Genomic DNA, 21,086 nt, shown 5'->3' with positions numbered 1-21,086 from the left:
TAGTCCAGGGTTAGTTTTTCCTTAGCAAGAATTAATCCTAACTTTCTTTACAATGGATTGAAAGAACACATTTACAAAATTAAAGGCAATTCAATTCAATATGCATAGTTTTTTTTAGTAATCTCACCACTTCACCTCTTATATTTAAAATTCAAGGCTAAACATGAAAGACATAAGGTGACATCTTTATATTTCTTCTCTCTCTTGAATATGATCATTAGCTTTATGGTAAAGAAAGATTTACTTTAATAATCATGCTTTGCATATGTGTATGTGTGTTGGTGTGTGTGTCTTTGGGGACATCTCATAAAATTGGAATGATCCAAGGAAGGTTAGCATGGCCACTACACAAGGATGACACACACAAATCAAGAAATGGACTTATATATATATATATGTATATATATATATATATATATAGAGAGAGAGAGAGACCCACACACACACACACACACTCTCTAAAAGCTCAAAACTACAAAAGCTCCAATTTCTTATAAAAAGCTCTAAATTAGAAGCTTACAAAAAAAACACACTCATCAATCAAGCCTCCACAAGAAACAATCTTTTGTCAAATTACCACAAAAACTTGCGACTAGAATAACAAAAAGGAACAAGGTTTGAGCAAGATAAGACAAACTAAGTAACCTCCGACAATCGAACATGTCATGGTCACTAAAAAATTTAACCCAAAAATACTATTAGTGTCCTGATCTAGTACGCATCTCTAAGATATTTCGAGGGTCCAAGCTAAGCTTTGCCTTTGATCCTTGAGGTCTCCCTCGCCTATGACCTACATCAAACAAGTATCTACTCATTCTTCTCTCTCTCTCTCTCTCATACACACACACACAAGCACACAATGAGAACAAATATATCTAGCATAATACATTTACTAGCAAGAATATAATTTTTGTGAAAAGTACTAATTTGAAAAATAACAAACTTAAACTCAACTCTTACCATGTTGCTCCTCATGTGCTTGCTCCTCCTCCTCATGTTGCTGCTCCTCCTCCTCCTCCTCTCCCTCCCCTAACAAGAATGTTATACTCTCTCTCTCTCTCTCTCTCTCTCTCTCCCTCCTCAGACTTACATATACATAGGTGCATGCATGGGTGTGTGTACGATATCACTCAAGTTTCTTTGAAAGTGCGGAGATACATGTGGCAGCTTGGAACTGCAATCATCTATATGGACACACCCACGGAGACTGTTGGAGGAGGTCATGGATGGACGAGATATCATTTCACTTACAGAGACACATGAGAGCCCCGAGAGTGGGGTGGCCTGCTAGTAGTACACGAGTACCGATGGGAATTCACACACAGAGGATAAACCAGGAGCCGCACCACCGGAGGCTCAAGAGATGAGTAGTGATTGTCTATCCCTTAGCACTATACAACAAGATACAAACAGTTGCACGAGACCTAGAAGCTCGCTACATGTGGATACGACTTGAGCTATCACAGGAGCACATTCTCTACATTGCTCTATGCTACTTTGCACCTAGTGACTCTAGATTTGCGAGGACAAAAGAGGGGGAGGTGGAGGATGCCCACCACTCACCAAGACCCAAGAGGAAAGAAGGAAGATGATACACAGTAACCATACACATCTCTCATAGAGGGGATCATGGAGTACTCCCAGTAAGGGGAGGTCTACCTCATGGGAAACTTCAATGCAGGGACACATAGCAAACAGTTGTGAAGTCTATGATTTTGACAATCTAGAGATACTTTGCACCATGGAGGACACACACGCTCTACAAAGCCACCCAAGAGGAGACTCTATCTACGAAAATGAAGCAACAAGCAAGAACAAAATTTAAAAACTTTACTTGTGACAAGAAGGAGAAAATAGCCATTGTGGAGCTTTACTAATGAAATCACATAAAGTTACTTGTTTTCAATATCACATGAAGACCATGTGGTGATGTTTACAAATGTAAAATTCAGCTTTTCACAAGGCTCTAGATGTCTATTTACTAGAACCACCACCTCATCATCATCTAACATCCTTCCTTGATACCAGCGGTTTGTATCATAATTTGTAAGTAGTGCTGCTTGCGCCACTCTTCTTCCATTGCTTAGAAGGTAAACATCAATTAAATCTACATAAAAAATAATTCTCTCTCTCTCTCTCTCTCTCTCTCTCTCTCTCTCTCTCATATTTATATAAAAAGAAATTGTTACCATCTAAGTGTTCTTCTTCAACCTTCCCTCTCCTCTCTCTCTCTCTTTTTTGGGAAACATAGTTGTATATCTGAGTATACTGTCTGGCGGGAAGCCTGGAGGTGGCTAGTATGCCAATAAAACACCCTCTAACAAGTGAACTAATTTTGTTAAAGCGCTTTGATGGGCTGAGACACACGGTAAGCGAGTCATGGATCTTCTCCTTTTGCCGAGGAGGAGAAGCTCCCACAAGCCTACAGAGATGAGACCCCGCTCCCGCAGTAGCAATCCCTTATGCACTTCTCGGTGTCACTTGAAAAGCACAATGGGGAGGCATGGGGGCCTGCATTGTCCTGCTCGGCCATCCGGTGGAAAGGGCAGGAGGATGGGATAGAGGATGAAAGGAAGGGGGTTCAGCCTGCGGCGCCGCGGGGGGGGGGGGGGGGGGGGGGGGTAAACGGGAAAGAGGCGAGGGCAGAGGGGGAAAGGACAAGCAAAGCGGCGGAGGAGCAGAGGAGGGTCAAAGCAAAGGGGCGGAGGAAAGAGGTAGGAGGAGGAGAGGAGGGTCAAACCAAAGGGGCGGAGGCGAGCATCAGAGAGAGCAAGGGCGAGGGAAGGGCAAGGGTGAGGTGTGGGCCAGGGGCGAGGGAAGAGGCAGGCAGCAAAAGGAGCAAGGGCAAGGGAAGGGAAAGGCGAGGGGAGGGCCAGGGGTGAGGGGAGGGCCAAGGGTGAGGTAAAGCTGGGGGCAAGGGAGAGGATGGAGGCAAGAGAAAGGCGAGCACAGGGTAGGGCCAAGCGGGCCAGGGCAAAACACGGGGGCAAGGCTAGGGTGGCAGAGACGAGGTCGACGAGGCCAACAACAACGAAAGGTAGGGGGAGAGGCAAAGATGCTGGGAAGGCAGGGCGAACAGGGCAGCAGAGCCGCCTAGTGGCAGAGGCAAAGGGAAGGCGAGGGGAAGCAGGGAAGGACAACAGAGTGTAGGGAAGAGCAACGTGCAGCGCCTGTGGACAGAGCAACGAACAAAGGCGAAAGGACGGGCGGGACCAGGAGGGGGCAGCGATCAGCCAACAGGCGTGCAATGGCAAGGCACAACCAGCAAGCAAAGGCGACCACGAGTAGATCCACGAGCAGATCCCTCTCTCGGCTCTCTCTCCTCTCCCTCTCTCTCTCTCTCTCTCTCTCTCTCTCTCTTTTTGCAAACAATGAACACAGGTCTGTATTACTAAGTACAGAAAACCTCCAAAGATGCTTGAATAAGCCTGTCTCTGGGGCAGTACAACTCGGCATAATTGCCAAAGCGGCCAAAGCCAAGAGCTATTACAAGGAAAGCACAAGGCCTGTCAAGCTGACAGTAACCAGGGCAAAGCTGGAGACTGTGGAAACTGAATTACAAGAACAATACAACCTGTAGGAAGAAGGCCTAACAAACTAAAAAAAAACCAGGGGAAAAAACCTCTCCTAAAGAGAGCAAAAAATGCCTTGGTATCTACGGAGAAGAGAGAGCTCCAAGCAGCAGCATCTGGAAAATAGGCACCCCACAGCGATAGTCGAGGAGCATCAATAGTAGATGAGAAGGTGGCCTCTGAAGAAGACCAAAGCTCGTAATCAACAAGCTGACTACACCTGAAGATACTGAACTGGACGACGTTGTGAAGCTAAGGGTGAAGACACAGTTGCAAGAAGACCGAAGAGAGGGGCGACGAAAAGAGCAGGTGCCAAGTGAGACCAACCACCAGATCAAGACCCACCTCGAGGCCCGCGCCGAAACCACCAGGAGACTGGAAGACAACAAAAACAGGAACCCAATCCCGACGGGGCACAGCAACTGAGGCAGACAAACCAAAAGCCGACGAGAGAATACCTGGAAAGGAGGCTCCCCAGTGTGAAGGAAGAAATGGAAGGCCCAAAGCAGAAGAGGCCAATCTCCAACCACCAAGAGCTGAACGCCAGCGGTAAAAGCACAAAAGTCTGCTACTGGAAGAGCGGCTTGGGGGTGGGCACCAACAGATGAACAGCTGTTACGCTTCAATTGGAAGGACAGGGTAGGAGAATTGAAGGAAGAACCCCAACTGGCAAGGAGGAAGAAACACTAGACACCCAACGCACCCGAAGCCCATGAACCCACAAACAACCCACTTCCGCACACAACACCATACCCACACAAAAACACTAACATGTTAAAGATGGCAGCGGAAATGAAATGATCATACACAGCAGCAGCGGCAAAGTGAGAGAGAGAGAGAGACAATGAAAATTCCAACATTGCTTGATGAAGATGATCCATACAAGAGAGAGACCTCGCGTGAATGCTTCTTCAGTAAGGCTCTGCTCCAATAATTGACTCAGCTCACTGAATGAAAATGAGACTAGAGGCCACTATTTATACTCACTTATTGCCTGGGTAGGGCAAAAAGTAAGATAAATAATAATAATAATAAACCTCCAAAAATAAGGTAACGACCTCTAAAAATAGCTACAGGCTGGGGAAAAATACCAGACGAAGACCAAAAATACTACAGGGTGGCCAACTCACGGTGGCCAGTCCACATACAAGGGCCTGGACCATCAAGATGACACATCTGGACATGACAATACTAGCTTTAACACCCCCTCTTAGATCCAAGATGTGGAATCAATCTGAGGGATCTTAAGTGTGTCTGCACCACCGCTGTGCTGAAGAGCCTTTGTGAAAAGATCCGCCACGTTGTCCTCTGTCTTGCAGTATTCAAGAGTGATAGTCCCGTCCAGAAGCTTCTCCCGTATGAAATGATACTGGATCTCTATGTGCTTGGTCCTGGCATGAAATACTGGGTTCCGAGCAATAGCTAAACAGCTCTGGTTATCACAAAACATAGATGAGCTTCTCCGCTGAGGAAAACCGAGCTCACCAAGCACAATTGTGACGAAGCCAGACAACCTCACAAGTGCCGGCACACACTGCTCTATATTCAACCTCTGTGGATGACAAAGCAACTATAGGCTACTTCTTACTGCTCCATGAAATAGCTCCCGATCCAAGTGTAAACCAATATCCTGTCGTAGATCTCCTGCAGTCTGAATCTGTCCAGCCGCTAAGGTACACCTCATTCTCATTCCTCCCGGGCATTTAGAATGCCATAGTCCTGGATAGCTCGAGTCATTAAGCCATAGTTCACCTGAAGAACCTCTCCAACATGACTACTCTCGAATCCGGTGAGATCATCGCGGGCCCTCTGTATCCTCCCACAAGAATGTTATACTCTCTCTCTCTCTCTCTCTCTCTCTCTCTCTCTCTCTCCCTCCTCAGACTTACATATACATAGGTGCATGCATGGGTGTGTGTACGATATCACTCAAGTTTCTTTGAAAGTGAGGAGATACATGTGGCAGCTTGGAACTGCAATCGTCTATATGGACACACCCACGGAGACTGCTGAAGGAGGTCATGGATGGACGAGATATCATTTCACTTACAGAGACACATGAGAGCCCCGAGAGAGTGGGGCGGCCTGCTAGTAGTACACGAGTACCGGTGGGAATTCGCACACAGAGGATAAACCAGGAGCCGCACCACCGGAGGCTCAGGATGAGTAGTGATTGTCTATCCCTTAGCACTATACAACAAGATACAAATAGTTGCACGAGACCTAGAAGCTCGCTACATGTGGATACGACTTGAGCTATCACAGGAGCACATTCTCTACATTGCTCTATGCTACTTTGCACCTAGTGACTCTAGATTTGTGAGGACAAAAGAGGGGGAGGTGGAGGATGCCCACCCACCACCCACCAAGACCCAAGAGGAAAGAAGGAAGATGATACATAGTAACCATACACATCTCTCATAGAGGGGATCATGGAGTACTCCCGGTAAGGGGAGGTCTACCTCATGGGAAACTTCAATGCAGGGACACATAGCAAACAGTGTGAAGTCTATGATTTTGACAATCTAGAGATACTTTGCACCATGGAGGACACACACGCTCTACAAAGCCACCCAAGAGGAGACTCTATCTACAAAAATGAAGCAACGAGCATTTATTGAGAACAAAATTTAAAAACTTTACTTGTGACAAGAAGGAGAAAATAGCCATTGTGGAGCTTTACTAATGAAATCACATAAAGTAACTTGTTTTCAATATCACATCATGACCATGTGGTGATGTTTACAGATGTAAAATTCAATTTTTCACAAGGCTCTAGATGTTTATTTACTAGAACCACCACCTCATCATCATCTAACATCCTTCCTTGATACCAGCGGTTTGTATCATAATTTGTAAGTAGTGCTGCTTCCGCCACTCTTCTTCCATTTCTTAGAAGGTAAACATCAATTAAATCTACATAAAAAATAATTCTCTCTCTCTCTCTCTCTCTCTCCCTCTCTCTCATATTTACATAAAAAGAAATTGTTACCATCTATTAAGTGTTCTTCTTCAACCTCCTCTCTCCTCTCTCTCTCTCTCTCTCTCTTTTTGGGGAAACATAGTTGTATATATGAGTATACTGTCTGGCGGGAAGCCTGGAGGTGGCTAGTATGCCAATAAAACACCCTCTGTCCAGTGAACTAATTTTGTTAAAGCGCTTTGACGGGCTGAGACGCGCGGTAAGCTAGTCATGGATCTTCTCCTTTTGCCGAGGAGTTCCCACAAGCCTGCAGAGATGAGACCCCACTCCCGCAGTAGCAATCCCTTATGCACTTCTCGGTGTCGCTTGAAAAGAACAGCGGGGAGGCATGGGGGCCTGCATCGTCCTGCTCGGCCATCCGGTGGAAAGGGCGGGAGGATGGGACAGTGGATGAAAGGAAGGGGGTTCAGCCTTCGGCGCGGGGGGCGGGAGGGGTAAAATGGAAAGAGGCGAGGATAGAGGGGGAAAGGACAGAGGTGTGAGATCCTAATTCCCACCGAGCAACGGATTCAGGATACTGGCAGCAGAAGTAGTACTTCTCGCGTGGGACAGGGGTCCACATTCGGGGCCTCACCCACGGATATCCGGATAAGAGACTAATCCGTCGGTTGTTCCAAAACCGAACCCAGAAAAACTTCCTTTACCGAAAAGCACGGGCGATTCCACCAAGATAACTTTTTACTCTAATGTAGTCAAGATCATTTCTGATCAAACTAATCCAATTGCATCTATAAGATACTTGGTCAGATCAAGAAAGAAACTTGCACTTGGATCATTGGGATCAACGTTTTTTTCCCCATTCAAGAGGCACAGCCGTTGATTCCTATCCATAGAATAATTATTGTCTAGGATTTACTTTATCTATCGTAATAACAAAAGTTGAGTCTCGATTTACGGATCCATCAGTCCAGCCTAACCCCATCCAGTCCCATGGGTTAGCCAACCGCCCAACCACTGTAGTGATGGGATCCAATTAAGAATTTGGTTAGGTTTTGTCCCGGGTACCAAGGAAAAGAGTTCCAAGGCCCCCTAGCCAAAAATTCATGCAAACATAAAACTAGCCACACCACTTACACACCCAATATGAAATTGCCTTTTTCTTAGCATCAGCTAACTTCAAAACAATCTTTTAATGAAACCATAGTATCACTGATCACAATCTTCCAATTTATCTGGTTGATTCAATTTTCCATCATTCCTTCATCAGAGTATCTATGGCATCATTGGCAACTAGAACGCTCACCACCTGTCCACATAGGGGCCTTTTCAATAGTTCCTAGCCCATAATACTCGGTAATATAATCACTTATCAAGATGGACTCTCGTTGAAGATCAGCAAGATCAACCAACAGATCTATATAAAGAGCCATGGACTCATCCGTTGAGGACCAGCAAGGTCAGTCAACCAGATCCATGCCCGGTTTCAGAAAACAACTCTTACTCCTTGTTCCAATATCTTCCTCGAAGCACGCGTGGGTATCCTGGGCGACCCAGAGCCCGAGCACCGTATGGTCAGCACCCTCTAGGATCCTTCGAAGGTGACCTAGCGCTTCACTCATAGGCCGCTTCCTTGGCCCCTCATCCACCGTATTGGAAGCTCACCATTTTAATCGCACCGAGGCTGGTCAAGACCTCGGCCGACCTTGCTGCGCGAGACGTCCTCCATTGACTCTCCGTCAGCAGTTGCAACTTTATCAGTTAGGTCTCCACGACCTTGATCACAAGACGGTCAAAATGCTTTCCTAGCATTCTTGACATAAAACAGTCAAAAAATATAGTTTCTATATCGAATTCCATCTTTCCACATTATCCCTCCTCAATCCACATCACTTATTCCATATTCCCTTCATATGTACTCGTTCTCATCCATTCATTCATGTCAACGACACATTATTTCCCATACACATTCACCTTCATTATTCTTCATGAAAAGATACAGGGGGGAAGAGAGCTTGAGCTCTTGCAAGCACACACACACACTCACAAAACCCTAATAGAGAACACACAAGGTGAGAGGCTGAAAATCTTCTTCTTCTCTACTCAACACTCAACACACCATATACAAGATAAGAGTACACACAATATGAAAGGTACTCAACCAATACATACACGGGTTCTCTATAATGTGAACCCGACTAAATGAGCTGGCGCTATAACTATGCCAGTCTCTAGAGTGGCTGTCACACAGCCTGTCATCCCACTGGCCCCATATCACCCAAGATCTCACCAACCATGCCAGTGGTGTAAGTGTGGGGCCTATCCCCCAGGCGGGTCATCAGTGTCCACCGCCTCACTAGAGCTCGATATCTCAACACTCCCCCTCGAGCTCAACTCCATCTCATGTACACCAAGCGAAGCTCTGAATCTGCGGAGCTTCTCTGTACCCAATGCTTTGGTGAAGATGTCAGCTACCTGATCCTCTGTGCTGACATAAACAAGGTCAAGGTCTCCTGCCAAGACCTTCTCTCTGACGAAGTGGAAGTGGACCTCTATGTGCTTCGTACGAGCATGAAAGACTGGGTTCCTGGCCAACTGTATACTGCTAATGTTGTCACAGAAAATGACAACTTGTCTATCCAGTGATAGACCCAAATCTGCAAGTAGCTTTCTCAACCAAGCTACCTCACATGCTGCCATAGCAGCTCCTCTGTACTCGGCCTCTGTACTCGATAGAGCAACCGTAGGCTGCTTCTTGCTGCTCCAAGTCACAGCAGCACTCCCCAAAGAAAACATGAATCCACTGGTAGATCTTCTGTCTGAGATACTACCAGCCCAATCAGCATCTGTGTACCCATGTACACATATCTCTGTCCCAGTCTCATAGAATAGTCCACAATGCAAAGTAGACCTCACATACCTCAGTATGCGTCTCACTGCATCCAAATGCGGTTTTCGTGGAACCTGCATAAACTGACTCACCAACCCAACATCATAGCTCAAATCTGGTCTGGTGATCGTCATGTAGATCAAACTTCCTACTATGCTCCTGTACATAGTAGGATCCTCCAAGATCTCTCCTGAATCTGCACTCAACTTGCCATTCTGATCCAATGGCACAGAAATAGGCTTACAGCCTGTCATACCATACTTGGACAACATGTCCAAGCCATACTGTCTCTGCAGTAATCCAATACCATGTGGTGACCTAATCACCTCAATGCCCAAGAAATATCTGAGCTCCCCCAGATCCTTCATCTCGAACTTCTGTCTAAGCAAGATCTTTACATCAAAGATCTCTGCATCATGGTCCCCCGTAATGATCAAGTCATCTACATAGATGACAACAAGCACAACTTTTGCCATATATGCATAGTGATGTGCCACATAACCATCATATGTAAATCTCTGCACAGGGTTCTTCACTCTCCCTGATCTTCGCAGCTTTTCATTCATGGCTTCCATAGCCTTCTTTACACCAGGTGTTCTCATAGCTGGGATCCCAAGCTCCTCATCAAGGCTCATATCCGAGCCACTAGACTCTCCATCAACATGAGAATGTCCTGCAGAAATGTCAGGCATACCAAGGGGCTCAACCACTTTCTCTTTTCCTTTACGTGATGTACTAACCACATTTGCAGGACTGGTATTATGACGCAGCCTGCATCTCCATGGTCTATCAACAGACCCACTAGATGAGGACTCTCCTGGTCCACTCAAAGACTGTGATTGCTGACCTGCATTCTGCGCAACCACACTTCCACTCACATCAGCCCCAACAGCTTCTTTTTCAGCAGCATACCAGCTGCTCATCTCATCAAACACAACATCCCTGCTTACCCTCAACTCACGTGTAGTAGGGTTATAACACCTGTATCCCTTTTGCTCAAGGGAGTATCCAATAAACACACATTTTTCAGCTTTCGGATCCAGCTTAGTTCTCAGCTCATCTGGCACATGCACATATGCAATGCATCCAAAAACTTTCAGATGAGACAAATCTGGTTTTCTGCCAGTAAACCTCTCCTCTGGAGTTACATCATGTATGGCTGCAGTTGGAGTCCTGTTCATGATGTATACTGCTGTAGAAACAGCCTCAGCCCAATAGCTATGCGGCATATTCTTCTCTTCCATCAATGCTCGCGCAATCTCAGCAATGTGCCTGTTTTTTCGCTCAGCAACTCCATTTTGCTGCGGAGTGTATCTGCATGTATACTGTCTCCGAATACCATTCTTCTTCAAGAATTCAGAGAACTCATTGGAGAAGTATTCTCCCCCTCCATCTGACCTTAGGCACTTGACATATTTCCCTGTTTGCTTTTCAACCAAAACTCTGAAATTCTGAAAGTGAGTGAACACCTTACCCTTCTCTTTCATGAAATATACCCACACTTTCCTTGTGTGGTCATCAATGAAAGTGACATAGTACCTGCAGCCTCCCATAGACACGGTCTTGGTAGGACCCCATACATCTGAATGCACAACATCTAGTGCATTTCTGCTCACATATCTGTTACGTGGAAACACATGCTTTGTTTGTTTCCCAAATTGGCATGCTTCACAGATTTTATGCATACCTTCCACTTTAAATTTTGGCAGCCCTGTCACAATTCCTTTTGTCTGCATAGACTTCAATCTCTGCACATTTACATGTCCTATTCTTTTATGCCATATGTCTGTGTCTGCAACAACTCCTGAACCATTTGCAAACATTGCAGCACTCATTTCAGGCATGTCTACATCCAACGTAAACATTCTGCCCACTCTGTTGCCTTTTGCAACCAACCTGCACTTGTCTTTAAAATCTTCAACATAACACCCATCAGGGTTAAACCGAACCTGCAAACCCTGCTCAATCATCTGGCCAACTGAAACCAGATTCTTTGTTATGTTCGGTACATGAAGTACATCTGCAAGGTACTTCACTTTGCCATCCTGCATAGACAATGGCACATCTCCAACGTGGGCAATTGGATGAGCAGTGTCATCCCCTGTTTCCACAAAACCTGGTCTTTCCGGGTTTTTCATCTCCTTGAACCACTCTCCATGACTCGTCATGTGGTTCGAAGCGCCTGAATCCACATACCATACATTATCTTTTTGTGCTGCATCAACATTTTCAGACATGGCATTCACAACATGCTGCATAACAAACAACCTTTCATTATCCTCATTATTTCTGCTTGAGGATGCATAGTTGTTTTGCTGCACTTTCCCATTTTGCATGTCAGCCTGCTTCTTATAACATTCTGACTGCACATGTCCTGGCTTACCACAATAGTAGCATTCACGTGCATCATTGTATTGCCTTTGCCAATTTCCACGGCCTCTTTGACTCCCCCTGCCTCTGAATTTGCCTCTTCCACCTGCGTGTTGTTGTTGTTGTTGTTGATTCTGGGACTGTTGTTGTTGCTGCTGCTGACCATAATTCTGATTACCTGTTCGGCCACCTCCTTGACCGCGTCCACGGCCTCCTCTACCTCGTCCTCTTCCTGAACTCGTGTAGAAGGCCTGTTGCTCTGAACTGTTTTTACTTTGTGAAGACTGTTGGTCTTCACCCAAGCTCTTCTCTTCGATAATCAGCATAGACACCAAATCTGTAAAGTTGGGAATGTTTTCCCGAGTCTGAATGGACGTCTTGAACGCCTTGTATTGTGGCCCGAGACCACGTAGACAGACTTCCACCTTGTCATCATCATCTACTGACACACCAATAGATGCAAGGGATTCCACAATACCCTTTATCTTCAGCGCATAGTCATTCACAGACATGCTCTTTTTCTCCACAGTATGAAGTTCATTCTTCAACTGTATCTTACGTGCCTTGGTATTTGTTTCATACAGCTTTACCAAGGTGTCCCACGCCTCCTTGGGGGACTTGGCATCCTGAATGTGCCCAATCATGGTGTCCTGTATACTAATGGAAAGCCAATACATAACCTTCCTGGCTCCTTGGTTCCAGTCTTTAAACTCTTTCACATCTGCAGCAGTCGGATTTATATCCGGTATCTCCGGTGCCTCTTCATGCTCACCTTCTATGTAGTCCCAATAGCCTTTTCCCATCAGGAAATTCGTTAACCTGAACCTCCAAGCATGGAAGTTATTCTTGTCCAGCTTCTCAGCCACAATCTGAGTTATCCCATCATTTGACATCTTGCCAAATACACAATTTCACCAGAAACTGCACTCTGGTTTTTTCTGCACAACCTGTAGTATTTTCTGCACAGCGGTACTGTAGTACTCAAATGTCACAACCAGTGACTTCAATGTGCATACATACACCCAATGGCAACTGTAGACCTCTTGCAGCACCCACAGTGTCTGCACAGTCAATCTGTTTTCCTGCAGTTCTTAAAACAGAGTTCTGCAGAGAATCGATGACTTACCCGCAGTGCTTGAAATCGCCTGCTTTCTGAAAAACGGAGGTCCAGACGCGCCCGAAACGCGTTTTCGGCCCGAAAATTTCAGTCCGTAGGACTACCCGAAAATATTAGTCCGTAGGACTGTATAGTTGCCCTATAGCTTCACTCTCGCGAAGAAAGCTCCTCAATCGGAGATCGTTTGCCGGTGCCTCCCGTAGAGCTCCCGACAAGGGTGTAGTCACCAACACAATAGGGAAGAGTAGTTGAAGCTCTTACCCTCGTACCGCTTCCTGTGGTTCTCTTGCTTGCAGCTCAGCCCTTAGCACGAACCAGGCTCTGATACCATGAAAAGATGCAGGGGGGAAGAGAGCTTGAGCTCTTGCAAGCACACACACACACTCACAAAACCCTAATAGAGAACACACAAGGTGAGAGGCTGAAAATCTTCTTCTTCTCTACTCAACACTCAACACACCATATACAAGATAAGAGTACACACAATATGAAAGGTACTCAACCAATACATACACGGGTTCTCTATAATGTGTATCCGACTAAATGTTCTGGCGCTATAACTATGCCAGTCTCTAGAGTGGCTGTCACACAGCCTGTCATCCCACTGGCCGCATATCACCCAAGATCTCACCAACCATGCCAGTGGTGTAAGTGTGGGGCCTATCCCCCAGGCGGGTCATCAGTGTCCACCGCCTCACTAGAGCTCGATATCTCAACACTTCATACACATCCATGCATACATCCATTTTCACATCCTTACTCATACATCCACATCCACATACATACATCCATACATACACATCCACATGCATACATCCATACATACACATCCACATGCATACATATACATCCACATCTATATGCATACATCCATACATACATATCCATATGCATACATCCACATCCTCATTCGTACATCTACATCTACATGCACATTCACATCCATACTCCACATACATACATTCACATCCATACTCCACATACATACATCTATTTTTTTTTCTTTCCATTCATATAGCCCCATACGCCTTCACATCTATTCATTTACATCACATCCATTTTCACCTTATGACAACCCATATACATCTTATCTCATCACATACACTTCTTATCTCATTCCATACACATCTTATCACATCTTAACTCATCTTATCACATCTTAACTCATCTCATATACATCTTATCTCATCTTATCACATCTCATACACCTCTTATCACATCCTAACTCCTCTTATCACATCCTAACTCATCTCATATGCATCTTATCTCATCTTATCACATCTCATACACCTCTTATCACATCTCATACACCTCTTATCACATCCTAACTCCTCTTATCACATCCTAACTCATTTTTTTATGCATACCTCTTTGTAAGAATTTCAATTGTGATAAAAGTAACACTTTTACAATAAAATAATCATTTTTTTTCTTTTATAATAAAATAATCATTTTTTTCTTTACAGTTTTATAATAAAATAATAATATATTCATCTTTTATGCATACCTCTATGCATGAAATTCAATTTTGTTAAAAGTAACACTTTTATAATAAAATATTTATCTTTTATGCATACCTCTATGCATGAAATTCAATTATGTTAAAAGTAACACTTTCATAATAAAATATTTATCTTTTATGCATACCTCTATGCATGAAATTCAATTATGTTAAAAGTAACACTTTCATAATAAAATATTTATCTTTTATGCATACCTCTATGCATGAAATTTAATTATGCTAAAAGTAACACTTTTATAATAAAATATTATCCATTACGCATACTTCTATGTATAAAATAAAAATGATAAAAGTAATACTTTTGATATAAAATTTATCCTTTATGCACAATGAAAAAATTCAATTTCCTCATGATTCTAATGAAATTCTTTCAATTAATCTAGGATGATAATTCCTAGAATATGGTAGGAAATCCTCTTTTCATGCTTTGAATGAAATTATTTTATGTGTAAATTTTTATAAAATTTTGCCACAGCTCCGCTACTATGTGACTAATAAATCTCAATTATTTAAAAAAAAATAAGGCTTATCTTTAAGGGAAGATCCAAATTGGATCATTAACCCTTAATGGATTGAATCAAAAATAATCATGGAATATATAAACTAAAAGCATAGATAAAAATAACCATTAATTTGTTCTCAAGTATAGATTAATCTTGGATTAAGGAAAAGCTTTATAAAAAGCTTCATTTGGATAGAGAAGGGTCATGAGTATGACCATCCCTTGAGTGAGAGAGAGAAATTACATAAAAACCATTAGAATTAAGCATAAATGGAAATTTATGTAATTCTTTACTATCATTCATTCATTACCTTCATTAGCATTTAAAAAAAATCATTTCAATTAAGCTTCTCAAGCTTGAGAGGGGTTGAGAAGAGAGAAGCATTGAGAAATTATAGAAAAATCAAAATTCACCATTTACCTTACAATTTGCTTGATTCTTTATTCACGGTAGAGGCTCCCAACCAATCAATTGGTTTAGTATGTTGATGGAGTCACCAATGGGAATTAAAGAAAGAGGGAAGTGTCAAAAACTAGTGAATTATTAAAGAATTCACAGTTCTTGGCTTAGGTGGAGTAGAGTAACAATGCATAAGACACTATATTTTTTTCAACAAAGGGAGGCTTCTATTTATAGGAAAAATTGAGCTCCTAACCAAACAAACTGATTCTAGAATTTTCCAAGTCAGTTTGGTCACTTTTTGACCATTTTTAGGTCAGTTAAGCTAACTTTTTGGAACTAGACTTGAATGAGGAGAGAGGAGAGATAAAATATCTCAATTTTTATGAGTTTAAAACTCATTTAAGCATGTGTTTTAGGCATCTCATTGAAGGCCCTCCTTTTCCTTACTGATGTGTCAAAAATGGAATCCTTACACTCAAAATATCTCATATTTTTATATTACTCATAGTTTTTTACTATTAAACCTTGTACATTCTCAACTCTTCATCTTATGTGAGCATTCAAGGGACTCACCTTCCTTACCTAGGTGTCAAAATGGAATCATTATACCCAAAATATCTCATATTTTTAATATTGCTCATAGTTTTTTTACTTATAAACCTTGTACATTTTCAACTCTTCATCTTATGTGAAATATGCACCTCCTTTAAAGAACTCCCCTTCCTTACATATGTGTCAAAATGGAATCATTATACCCAAAATATCTCATATTTTTAATATTGCTCATAGTTTTTTACTAATAAACCTTGTACATTTTTAACTCTTCATCTTATATGAGCATTTACTCATTTTTGGGTATCTTCTTTTTTACAAATTAGATTTATCTCCTCCCTACACATGGATTGAGTGCTATTGGCCCATAGGAACCTTAATTGGACCATAATCCAAAGATTTCTGAAAATCTAGACCCTTAGACTAAGGTTCTTTATACCTATTTCTAATTAATTCCAATTGCACATTGGAAAATTCTTTTTGAATTTCTGTTTGAGGGGAACTTATTTTAATAAGATGAGATAATTTTCTATCCAAAAATATTAAAAATCTGAATATTCTCTCTCTAGAATATTTTCTCTCTCTAGGTTAAAACAGTTAGAAACAAGGTCTTTATATTTCTGAAGAGGGATTGATTAAAGGAAAATATGCTGGACATTTTGAGAGGCTGGGGAGGAATCTTACATTCTACCCCACTTAAAAAATGCGAGATGTCCTTATCTCGCAACTTGGGATAATTTCGCAAGATGCACGAATAAAGATTAACCACCAAGAAAAGTCTCAAAGAGAGTAAGATTCAAGACAAAAACAAGATTTAAACTTTATTCATTCTTGGAACATATACAGTAAAGATAGAAGAACTCTTTACACTTCCATAAGCCCGTCCATCATATGATCACAAAAACAGCACTCACAAGCTGCGCATGTATAAGGTAACTCACCTATGGGAATAATTCTATTGGTTATTGCCGCACCTATCTCAGTGGTATGAGGTGATCTAACAAAAGGACCTCTGAGAGGTAAGCCAAAAACGGGGTAAAGGCATATCTTCTCATGAGGAAGAAAATACGCCAGTAAGAAGACCCGCTCAGAAAACCCAAGATGCCTTGATCTCATGACGCAGTAGTATCGAGGACCCAAACCCAAAGCTTCAATAACCATGGCCAAGCGGACATTATTACGAAAATGTTGCTGACCCCAGGGTGTTACCCTAGTTATGTCTTGATAGGTTTGCCATTTGGTCTGAGCTACAGAAGTTCCCAAGTGAGGGAAAAGTGAGTGCTCATACTGTTCTATAAAATCCTTCTTCACAGACTCACTTGCGTCTTGAAGGTGAGGAATCATTATGGATAAAACTAATTCTTGTTGCCAGGCCATGAAGGAGATTAAGAAAGAAAGGAGATCGATGGGAGTAAGATTACTGTGAGCGACAAGTAAAAGTTACGACTTATATAAAGGAAGGAGCTAGCATAACTTAGAAGCCAACGGTAACTTGCCACTGAAGTTTTACTGTCTTTCCATGATTTGGGTTTGGCACATTTTTCTATAGAAGACATTAAGAACTTTGAGATGAGGAGATAAAAGAAGTTCGTAGGCTAAGTTACCTACTTTCTTTGGTCCACAATATCTGGGGGATAACTTCTTATACTTCCCAAGAGATAAAGAACTTCTTTTGGGCCGTACTCGAATGAAGACCAAAACCTTGATATCTAAAACACCGATTTTCACTTCTGAACTCATTGTTCTGAATCCTTAAAACAGGTGGGACTCTTGAGAAGTATTCTAGGGAAAGGGTCTTCCTTTTTTAAACAGAATCTTTCTTTTATTTTAGAGAGGGAATAATTATAAGATCAGAAAGGGAGATTCTTACTCCTGCATACCTTGAAGGCTGGGGGAAGAATCTTACATTCTACCCCACTTAAAAAGTGCGAGATGTCCTCATCTCACCAAGTAGAGGACAACTCTTTTTCTTAAGATCCAATTTATTCTGGGGTTCCTTATATTCTGGTCAACCCAAGAGAATACGGGGATAATTATCCCTTAAATAGAACTCATCATTAAATAACAATTCATTCAAATCATATCATTCATATCTTTAACACGATAATGGTCCATTAGATCGAAAAATTCCCTTCTGAACATTCCTCCACGAGAATTTCAGTTAAGCAAGTTCTCAATTTGTCATCCCTTAACTTGATCTACCCAGTCAAGTGTTAACAGTAGCAATTTGACAACACAATCCACTAATCTCATAGTGATTTGCTGAATTTATTATCATCATTCCTGTTATGAATATCATCACAGGGACTCGTCCCATTCATCCTCATTGTGGTTTCGCTCAGCTTATTACATTTCAACTAAATTTCAAAAATCATCATTTTTCAATCAGAATCCAAATCAATTTATCAATTCTCAAACAGAATTAAAAATCATATCAACCACATTCGAATTCATCATCTGGATAGCATTAACGCTTATAATTTCAAGTCTTAGATCTACTCGTATATACTGTCAGTAAAGAGCTGCAGTTATACTCTCGGTATATATGGTAGTCACACGGCCCTTGGAATTATAAGGCATCATGTCTAGGACTCAAGCAAGTCAGGGATTCTATATAATTGTGGTATTTCCATCTAAAGACCCAATTACCAAATTACGAATTTCAGTTTGAATATCAAATTGTATGAATCATATCACACGATTATAACCTTTTTGTGCTTCATGATAAATTTTTGACATAATTGGCTTCTCAGTTGATCTTTATTAGCCAAATGCTCTGATACCAACTGTGAGATCCCAATTCCCACCGAGCAACGGATTCAGGATACTGGCAGCGGAAGTAGTACTTCTCACGCGGGACAGGGGTCCACATTCGGGGCCTCACCCACGGATATGCGGATAAGAGACTAATCCGTCGGTTGTTCCAAAACCGAACCCAGAAAAACTTCCTTTACCGGAAAGCACGGGCAATTCCACCAAGATAACTTTTTACTCTAACGTAGTCAAGATCATTTCTGATCAAACTAATCGAATTGCATCTATAAGATACTTGGTCAGATCAAGGAAGAAACTTGCACTTGGATCATTGGGATCAACGCTTTTTTCCCCATTCAAGAGGCACAGCCGTTGATTCCTATCCATAGAACAATTACTGTCCAGGATTTACTTTATCTATCGTAATAACAAAAGTCGAGTCTCGATTTACGGATCCATCAGTCCAGCCTAACCCCATCCAGTCCCATGGGTTAGCCAACCGCCCAACCACTGTAGTGATGGGATCCAATTAAGAATTTGGTTAGGTTTTGTCCCGGGTACCAAGGAAAAGAGTTCCAAGGCCCCCAGCTGAAAATTCATGAAAACATAAAACTAGCCATACCACTTACACACCCAATATGAAATTGCCTTTTTCTTAGTATCAGCTAACTTTAAAACAATCTTTTAATGAAACCATAGTATCACTGATCACAATCTTCCAATTTATCCGGTTGATTCAATTTCCCATCATTCCTTCATCAGAGTATCTATGGCATCATTGGCAACTAGAACGCTCCACACAGGGGCCTTTTCAATAGTTCCTAGCCCATAATACTCGGTAATATAATCACTTATCAAGATGGACTCTCGTTGAAGATCAACAAGATCAACCAACAGATCCATATAAAGAGCCATGGACTCATCCGTTGAGGACCAGCAAGGTCAGTCAACCAGATCCATGCCCGGTTTCAGAAAACAACTCTTACTCCTTGTTCCAATATCTTCCTCGAAGCACGCGTGGGTATCCTGGGCGACCCAGAGCCCGAGCACCGTATGGTCAGCACCCTCTAGGATCCTTCGAAGGTGACCTAGCGCTTCACTCATAGGCCGCTTCCTTGGCCCCTCATCCATCCACCGTATTGGAAGCTCACCATTTTAATCGCACCGAGGCTGGTCAAGACCTCGGCCGACCTTGCTGCGCGAGACGTCCTCCATTGACTCTCCGTCTCAGCAGTTGCAAGTTTATCAGTTAGGTCTCCACGACCTTGATCACAAGACGGTCAAAATGCTTTCCCAGCATTCTTGACATAAAACAGTCACAAAATACAGTTTCTATATCGAATTCCATCTTTCCACATTATCCCTCCTCAATCCACATCACTTATTCCACATTCCCTTCATATGTACTCGTTCTCATCCATTCATTCATGTCAACGACACATTATTTCCCATACACATTCACCTTCATTATTCTTCATACACATCCATGCATACATCCTTACTCATACATCCACATCCACATACATACATCCATACATACACATCCACATGCATACATCCATATCTATATGCATACATCCATACATACATATCCATATGCATACATCCACATCCTCATTCGTACATCTACATCTACATCCACATCCTCATTCGTACATCTACATCTACATGCACATTCACATCCATACTCCACATACATACATCTATTTTTTTTTTCTTCCCATTCATATAGCCCCATATGCCTTCACATCTATTCATTTACATCACATCCATTTTCACCTTATGACAACCCATATACATCTTATCTCATCATATACACTTCTTATCTCATTCCATACACATCTTATCACATCTTAACTCATCTTATCACATCTTAACTTATCTCATATACATCTTATCTCATCTTATCACATCTCATACACCTCTTATCACATCTCATACACCTCTTATCACATCCTAACTCCTCTTATCACATCCTAACTCATCTCATATGCATCTTATCTCATCTTATCACATCTCATACACCTCTTATCACATCTCATACACCTCTTATCACATCCTAACTCCTCTTATCACATCCTAACTCATTTTTTTAAATGCATACCTCTATGCAAGAATTTCAATTGTGATAAAAGTAACACTTTTACAATAAAATAATCATTTTTTTGTAATATTTTTATAATAAAATAATAATTTATTTATTTTTTTCATTTCTATGCACGAAATTCAATATGATAAAAATAACTTTTTATAATAAAATAATCATTTTTTTCTTTACAGTTTTATAATAAAATAATAAAATATTCATCTTTTATGCATACCTCTATGCATGAAATTCAATTATGTTAAAAGTAACACTTTTATAATAAAATATTTATCTTTTATGCATACCTCTATGCATGAAATTTAATTATGCTAAAAGTAACACTTTTATAATAAAATATTATCCATTATGCATACTTCTATGCAAAAAATAAAAATGAT

The 21,086-nt window shown here is 41.8% G+C and overlaps 1 non-coding gene across 1 annotated transcript; it reads left to right on the top strand.

Moving 5' to 3' along the window:
• Positions 1-287: 287 nt before the first annotated feature.
• Positions 288-390, top strand: LOC147612376 (U6 spliceosomal RNA). The gene has a single exon (XR_015263563.1). It is a non-coding gene; the product is annotated as a U6 spliceosomal RNA (small nuclear RNA).
• Positions 391-21,086: the final 20,696 nt, after the last annotated feature.

The sequence above is a fragment of the Cibotium barometz genome, chromosome 45, assembly GCF_041138505.1.
Source record: "Cibotium barometz isolate CiBa-2024 chromosome 45, ASM4113850v1, whole genome shotgun sequence".
In the NCBI taxonomy this organism is placed as follows: Eukaryota; Viridiplantae; Streptophyta; class Polypodiopsida; order Cyatheales; family Cibotiaceae; genus Cibotium; species Cibotium barometz.
This window is presented reverse-complemented; position numbering and strand designations above follow the sequence as displayed.